Here is a 9,139-nt window from a genome sequence, read left to right as displayed (position 1 = left end):
CTTTCTCCAAGTTCTCAGGACAGTTAGTGTACCACTTTAAAAATTCCTTTCTTGACAAGTTGCTCACAAAATGCATTTCTGATAAGTTATACAACTGCTACTACAGTTTGTCTTTAGATATATTCGACACTACATAGAAACTATAAATATTCTTTTAAAGTATAGCTACACTAAACAGTGAATCATCCTTCAAATCTCAAAAATTAATGAGACACAAATGCAGTATCACAAAATATTTTATTAAAGTACAGAAGTAATACTGAGCAAAGTGCAATGTTCCTTATAGTGCAGTCTATTTCTGTAGCAATAAAAGCACAGTAGCCATTTTTCATGCCTTAAGTGTTATTAAATGACTCTCCTAAAAAGCACTATATTTCATGAGAAATACCAGCATTCTGTTATGGCTTTCTGCAAAAAAGAGAAACAGAATTAAAATTAGTATATAAAATCTGAATTAAATTTTACTTGTTCTGCCTTCACATGACAAAACCCATTCACAAATGGCAGTGTCAGCAGAAATTATGATTTTTCAATACACAGAACAACAAACATCTAACCTAAATTTTGCACTGCAGTATTTTATAAGAACACTTGAACATTAAATGCTTGAAAACAATCAAGAAGACAAAGCAAATCTGATATGACAAATTAAGAATCAGCATGTGTTGTTCTACCATGTACTACCAGATAGGTAACGTCAAAATTTCTATTTTTTTTTCAGTTCCAAATATATACAGTCACAATAGTATGCATTTCCCATGCCATCTAGCTCAGCTAATTAAAGGAGTTGATGGAAAGGTTGAACTGCTTGTTCCTTAATGAAGACCCACATCCCCTAGACTGTATATCATTCACACAACTCTAGCTTTCTGAATTTAAGCCACCTTATTTGATTAACACTATTCTGGCCTTAGGAAAACTACCTTGCTAATTTATAGTAACACCTATCACCTCTTGGCTCAGGTATGCCTTAAAATTTATCTTAAATCACAATTGTGAGCACTCCTACATTCTGATTTCATGAGGGTGAACACTGGGCAGGTTAAGTACTTCTCTAAGAGACTTTAAGAATATGGAAGTTTGGGACATTATTAATTACATCTACAGTATCATAGAATCTGCACAGATTCTTACACATCTCTCATGCTGTAAATGTGTGTATTCTCCATCAGTTCTAGTTATTTGGAAAAAGTGTGTCACTCATTTTTCAACCCGTTGACCATTGTATATTGGAAATTTGTTGCCCAGTCTTGTTCCTTTACAATCTATACAATGACTATAAATGTCCCAGCCAATTTTTTTTTATTAATTAGTACAGCTTTTCTAAATCAGACCTATGCATTTAGGGCTATTAACAGCAACTATTGTTATCAACCTACTTAATTTTGAGAATTCTGCACAGTTTTCTGATGATAGTTCTTCTGCATTGTTTTGACTGTTTTGATTTTCACATCATTTTATTTCGTAATAATATTTAGTATGTTTCACATTCCTAGTCTAACAGTTATTTAACTATGCAGAACTCTCACCTTCCGTACTATCACAAATCCATCCATCCATCCTCAACCCCTTTTTCCCATTTAACCAGGAACCAAAAACAAAACCACGAACTCCAAAAAACAAAGGTCTTCTCAGTTGGCCAGGCCCCCACTTTATTGTACAAAATAAAAATGAAAAAACACAAGTAAAATAAAGCGCTTTTCATTTAGCACTCTGGCTAAACTTCATCAGATACACAACACAATTAAAAATACTCTCTTATAAATCACACCAAGTACAATTAAACATGTGATTTCAGCCAATTAACTTTTAAATCTCTATAACCCTAGGGTAAAGTGAATCTAAACAACTATGTAGTGCTCAACTATTCATGAGTTAAAAGGTATAATTATATGCTGTAAACCAAATATTCATAACTATATGTATGTGTATATATAAATGTTACTTGCAAGTAAAATGTAGTATATATAAAATATATATATATATATATATATATATATATATATATATATATATATATATATATATATATATATATATATATATATAAAAACAGCAGTAACGATTGTTAATTTAAAAAAAAAAAAATATATATATATATATATATATATATATATATATATATATATATATATATATGATACTAGTGTATAAAAAACATATTTTGAAGGAAGCATAAAAAAAACTGTTTCATGACTTAAATAACTGTAGTTATAAAACCTAAGTAATAAGCTAGTCCTAAATATTTAATTTTCATCTTTATAAACTTTTCAGTTTTAGGACACATGCTAAAGAGCAAAGCTCATTCAATCCTGGGGGGGCAAGATGCATTTACTCTTAGCTACCACATTAGTTCTAATTTCTCTAAGAGAAGTGATGCAGGCCCCCCTCGCATGTCCATGGCCACATGGTCAATGGCCCTAAATTTAAATTTATGTGATGGACATTCATTGCAATGGCGAGCTAAGGCGTTGTCCTCTTTGTTCTTGCTGATGTTGTAAGTGTGTTCATAGACATGTTCTCTCAGTTTATGGTCCATCTTACCAATGTAAAAGGCTGGGCAGGTTTGACATTGGGCCACATAAATCACAGACCTAGAATTACAGTTAAGTCTGTGTTTGATGTTAAATTTTAGTCTACCAATTTTAAAACTGTGACTGGTCTCCATAAACTTACATTGGTTACAGGTTTCACATTTATACATTCCTGGGCTTCTACTCGTGCTTAACAGCCCACCTTCGACTAAACTCTTTAAGTTTCTCCCTTTTCTGTACATAATCACTGGTAGGGGTCCCAGTTTTTGTAATAAGACTTTATCTGTTTTCAATAAGGCCCAGTTTTTCATTAAAAATTCCTCACTTCATTTGCTTCAATTGTATAAGTAGTGGTGAAACTGAGAGAATATTGGGGTTTACTGTTGTCCCCATGCCCGCTGCCCACTATGTTCAGGGTTGTTTCAGAACAAGTAGAAGTAGTAGGAACTACTGGACAAATGCTGTGGCCACCTCTGTCAGCGTGGTGTAGAATAGGCGTGAATACTCCTAGTTCATGTTTCAGTTGAACTTCAGTGATCACCTCACTCAAGAAGGCTTCAGGATACCCCCTGTGTGTAAACATGTGTTTTAACATTACACATTCTTCTACAAATCTACTTTCTTCACTTATCATTCTAGCAGCCAGCATCAGTTGGCCCTTAAGGTCAGATTTCTATTGATAGAAGAATGCGAGCTAGAAAAGTGCAAGAAAGTATTACAGTATGTCTCTTTCCTGTATATACAGGATGTGTATCTCTGGTTAACTCTGTCTTTCTTTAATTCAATGTCCAAGTAGTTCATTTTATCTTCATCAAATTGACTTATAAATTTCAGAAAACAAGTACTGTTCTTGAAATAGTTAATGTGACAAGTTTTTTGGTTGCCACCTTTCAGTATTATACAAATGTTGTCCAGGAAATGAGTGTAAAAGAAAATATTCTTGCACAGAGTGTCATTACCCAGGATGTGTTGGTGTTCCCAGTGTGCCATTACCATGTTAGAAAAACTGGAACCACATGGTGAACCCATGGCAACCCCAATCTTTTGTAGATAATACTCACTGTTAAACAGAAAAAAATATTTTCTAATATAATTTCTAATAACACTTCTACTAGTCTGATCTCTTCAGCAGGTGCTTCCTTCTTGGTCATAAAGTCAATGACCCATTCAATCCCTGTACTGTGTGGTATTGATGTATACAAATCACACATCTACTGTCAAGAAATTGTACTCATCATTGTATTCAAGTTTATTAACTTCAGCTAAAAATGACCAAGAGTCCTTGCAAATCTGCTTTTCTTGTAAGATGTATTTTTTACGGATTGAGTCCACCAACGTAGCACAGGGATAAGCAATCGACTGTCTTGCGTCAACTAAAGCACGCATGAGTGGATCTTCCAATGATTTATGGATCTTTGGAATTCCAAAGAGAATAGGTGTTTTAGGACTAGGTAGTGATAGATAGCTGAACGTATTTAAGTCAATCTGTGAGTCAACAAATAAGTCATTAATGTATGATTTAATATTGTTGTACACTCCATTTAATTCATTACGGCTCACTTTGGTATATGCTACAGTGTTAAGTATCTTTTCAATTCTTTTCACATAATCGATTATAAACAGGACTACCAACCATCCCCCTTTATCAGGCTTCATCATGCGGATAGGTAGAGTCCTCACATACTGAAGACATTCCCATGCTTTTTCTGACACATTGTTCTTATTGATTACATTATACTGCACACACCCTAATTTAGACCTAATGTCCAGCTCAAATGAGTATTTGGTTTACAGCATATAATTACACCTTTTAATTCATGAACAGCTGAACACTACATATTGTTTGGATTCACTTTACCCTAGGGTTACAGAGCTTTAAAAGTTAATTGGCTCAAATCACGTTTAATTGATTGTACTTGGTGTGACTTATAAGAGAGTACTTTTAATTGTGTCGTGTATCTGATGAAGTTTAGCCAGAGTGCTAAATGAAAAGCGCTTCATTTTACTTGTGATTTTTCATTTCTATCTTGTACAATAAAGTGGGGGCCTGGTCATCTGAGAAGACCTTTGTTTTTTGGAGTTCGCCCTTTTTCCCATTTTGTATATGGGGTTGGTATGCCACTTCAACAGTGACAATCATCTCAAGCCAAGGTTTATACTGCCAAGTGGCTAACCCTGTCATGGCAGTTCATTTGTGCTACTCACCTGCACACACACTCGCACCTACGGCCAATCTAGAGTATCCAATTCACCTACTGCATGTCTTTGGAGTGTGGGAGGAAACCGGAGCGTCTGGAGGAAACCTACTTGACTGCAGAAGGGCATTCAGACTCCATACAGAAGGCACTTCAGCTGAGAATCAGCTGGAGAACCTCTTGCTGTGAAGCGATAATGCTAACAGCTGCACCACTGTGGCCACCCAGTGCTACCCTCATATTTCCATTAATATACTCCTTGATTTGCTGGCTTTGTGACTGAAGTTTGATACATGAATGGTGAGATCTCTTCTTCACTCATAAAGCATTTCTGCAATAGGGCTTCACTTCCACCTGCATCCCCACATCACTGCTGCTTAAATATACTGACTCCCGCAGTCTCGTTCCTTAAACACACATATCTGTGATCTTGCATTAGAATGTTTGTCATAAATGATTTAGAATTAGGATTGCTACATTGATTTTACTTCCGCTGCAATGGATAAGCTATTCAGAGGTAAGTAGAAAACTGATTAACTGCAAACTTTCTGAATGTACAGGGCTAGAGTTTTAGAAAAAGAATGGGTCACTACTGTTCAGTGGTGGAGACTGCTATACAGACTCTCAGACTGACCTGGGAGAATAAGACTCCATATACGCAAATTAGAACTTCATGACATTTGTGGAGCTCATGGTGCTATGCCACTTTACAACTTTCTGACCAAAGTTTACTGACCCTGAGTCAGTGTAATCCAAAGCCTTCCTAAGTACCCAGTGATTAGCAATGGAAGGAACTTTAAGCATGGATTAGTCAAGGTCTCTTATAAAGTTTAAGCAGGGACAAGAAAAAGCAGAAGGGGACTCAAAGCCCAGGTCTAAATTCAACATTTGCTCCTCTTACAAGTGCTGTGCACCTGTAGTATCCTCTGGTCTCCCACCTGAGATGTCACTACTCTATAAGAACATGTGGTCATCTTACTTTTATGAAGCTAAAAGGAGAGGTTCCCTGAGACTTCCTCTTGGAAATAGTACCTGGACTGCAACAGCAGCTACTCCTCACTCACCATAATAATAAAAAAAAAAAACTAACGCACCATCATGTCATCCTTAGAACATATTTATGAGTCCAGGATCATCTTCTTTGCCTCTCACTGACAGACTGCCTATTGTACAGTGAAAGCAGAAAAATCCTATTAGTCCTTCCCCCATGCATTTGTGGGTACTAAGTGTCCCAGTTCTTTTGTGACTCATGCCATATTCTGAATTTTTTTCTTAGCATATGGCACAAGATGTCTGACAACTTGTATGTCAGCAAGATTCAGATCACTGAGTTGTTAAAGAAGTAAGCCCACAAGGTACAACAGTATTGTTCCATGGGACTCCTGGGATCACTGTTTGGCTAAGTGACTTTCTTAGATTCACACAACGAAAACTGAGTATATCAAAACCACAAGTAAAGGAAGAAGATTGTGAGAAGCTCATAGCTTTGTATCTGTTTTGGCAATCAGTCAATTCACACAGTCACATTGCCCCACTAAAACTCCTCAATGAGACGGTGGATAGAACTAAGTCTAAGGCATTTTCAAGGGTGGGATTGCATCATGCATGCACCCAGATTAGGGGGTCTTCACCTACACCCTTAATCTGTATATATACTACCTCTGAGATCAAACTACCTCACAGAAAAAAAACAGTTAATATTTCCTTTTTCTGAGTTTATGCAACCTTCAAAATTGTGTATTAAGAGATCAGAGGTTTGGAGCAAATTTCCCAAATTGAGATATGTTGGGGGAGAAGTAAAGCCCACCTACAAAAACATTTTGTCAGTGATTATACTTGAACTATCCTCTGGTAGTCTACCAGCTAGTAGTAATGTGCTCTGTGTTAGACTAGCTTTCTCCTTTGGAGAAGCCCACAGGCTTAAGAAATCCAAATCAGAGTGGCCTTCTGTCCATCATTATTGTACAAGAAACACCTTGATCCCTATCATATATGAAGAAGCATAGTTCTGGGTTGTTGTACCCATTCAGCCTGCTATTGTGGAAGACACATTACTACTTGGAACCACATTTAAGATTTTCAACATTTAAGAAGGCAGACAGTATCATCCACACTGCAGGCATATAGCTTTTCTCAATGAGTAAGCAAAAACCAATTCATATGGTATCTCTTCTGTTCATCATTGATCTTAGAAATCTCACAGGTGACTATTCTTCCTCCTAATGGAAAGTTAAATCCTATGTAAAGGTTGGAAAAGGATTTTTCTCCCTTTGAGTTTATGGGTTTTTTATTAACTGTCTCATATCTTTTCCAGCTGTCTGTAAATAACCAAGGTATAGAAAAATTATGTGTGAGATGAGACTGACTTTGTGGAAAAAGACTTACTACTGTACCATTTTTGTAAGGTTCCAATGTTTTTTTTTTTGTGCCTTTGAAGCACCACACATGATGCTTAGGTAAGCTTTTGTTGTAAAGCATTTGTTACTGCACTTGAGCTCAAAACCAGTTCATTTTACATTAAGAGGGTTCTTTTGCACTCAGATCAGGGAGCGGAATTCAAACCATCCAAGTTGAAAACTGCTGGTGGAAGGTTTATTGTATGTTTATCTGATTGGCCTGAAGGGTTAACTCTTGTAAAAGTCTTTCATCCTGCTAGTATGAAAGAATTACATTTTTGCGAGATTGTGCTCATTTATTCAGAGCTTCCCTGTGCCTGGCTTGGACACCTGTGACTACAATACTTAGATTGCTTCTAATACCATCTGGACCTACAAAGCTGATATAAATATGTATTTGTACTTGTTCTAACTGTCTCAATGCTTTTTAACACTTCTGTGCTGCACTTATTGATTTGGTTGAATGTATCACTGTTTTTCAACTTGCACTTGTTAAAGAAATGCCATCTGTTTGTTACTGTATTGCTCTTAGGTTGCTTTAACAATATTCTAATATTTGCTAACCTCTGCAGGTACTGCAAAAGCTGTCGTGAGTTTGCCAAAGTTCTCCTGAGTCTGCTAAAACATTTAGTTTTGCAAAGATTTTTCTGTGTTATAGTTCTCTTACACTGCACACTTTCTTCTGCTATTTTGTGAACATTTCTCAGGGTTAGTGAACTTATTTCCAGGGATGCCTGATATTGCAGGAATTCTGACTGTTGTTGTAAAGCATTTGTTACTGCACTTAAGCTCAAAACCAGTCTGTTTTACATTAGGTGGTTCTTTTGCACTCTGGTGGGAGCAGAGAACTGAATTCAACCCATCCAATTTGGAAAGTGCTGCTGGAAGGTTTATTGTGTGTTTATCTGATTGGCCTGAGGGCTTAACTGTGCAAAAGTCTTTCATCCTGCTGGTGGACAAATGTGGTTCCCCATGCCTTGTGTATAAGCAAACCTGTCCAGTTTAAAATCCTCTATAGGAAATGGTATCCATAGTTTCCCACTGTTCACAGTTGCTTGAAGAGCTGCCAGTTTGTGCAGAGGACAGTACCACTGCAGGTCACCTAACAGTATTCTACTAAACACTCTCACTTTGACCTGTAAGTGACTCTCCCCTATTCCTTCCCATCTACTAAGGATCTGGTATAGTGGATAGGCGCTTCTCTGTCATCTCTCTTTCTGGCCTGGTGGATATGGGCATCCTGAGGCAGTGTAGGAGCTGCCTAATATTCACTGGCAACCATTTAATTTTAGAACAGACAAACACGGTCTGTGAGAGATGTAAATACACAATGTCACTGGAGGCAAAGCTCTCACATACACACATGAAAAATGCAAACCAGGTTGTTAGCGTTATACCCAAAACACTCACAGCCAACACTAAGGAACAAACACACAGACCCACTCAAACCTCTAAGACCTCCTAAATGCATCTCTCTGTGTACCTGCACACACTCAGAAAAGGTAGCACCTCACAAGACATATAATTCTGAAAACCATAGTAGCCATGCTTCCAAGCCCATAAGGCAACACACCACACCACACAGCCAAATATTTTAGTTACTGGGGATTCCATTGTAAGACATACTGATGTCCCCCACACCAGACTAAACAAGGAGAAGGTCACAGTGTCTGCTGGAGCCAGGATCTGCCAGATTTCACATGCGCTTAGGTCTCTAAACCACAAGTACAACTATAACACTGTCATAGTCCATGTGGGCATAAACAACCTCAGACATATCTCACTGGACTATATGAAGACAGACATGATGGAGCACTGTGAATATGTACCCCAGGCGGTTATGAATCTAGCCTTGAGTAGCACCCTACCATCACCTATAATGATGCCACAGTACCAGCAAAAAATTATTGACTTCAACAATTGGGGGATCCAATATCTGTCAGCCTGGGGAGACATGATCAACAAACCACGATGCTCTGCCAGAGATAGTCTGCACTTGGCTTCTGGATACTGG

General features: G+C 37.3%; 1 protein-coding gene across 2 annotated transcripts in view; it reads right to left on the bottom strand.

Annotated features, from left to right (window-relative positions):
- Positions 1–218: 218 nt before the first annotated feature.
- Positions 219–9,139, bottom strand: part of CLU (clusterin) — a 229,419-nt gene continuing 220,498 nt past the window's right edge. For both annotated transcript variants that reach the window (XM_044062683.1, XR_006363635.1), the window contains one exon: positions 219–408. The gene's annotated coding sequence lies outside the window, so the exon portion shown is untranslated. The remainder of the gene's footprint in view (positions 409–9,139) is intronic.

This window comes from Protopterus annectens, chromosome 2.part1, assembly GCF_019279795.1.
Source record: "Protopterus annectens isolate FY-2018-M chromosome 2.part1, PAN1.0, whole genome shotgun sequence".
NCBI lineage: Eukaryota > Metazoa > Chordata > Ceratodontiformes > Protopteridae > Protopterus > Protopterus annectens.
This window is presented reverse-complemented; position numbering and strand designations above follow the sequence as displayed.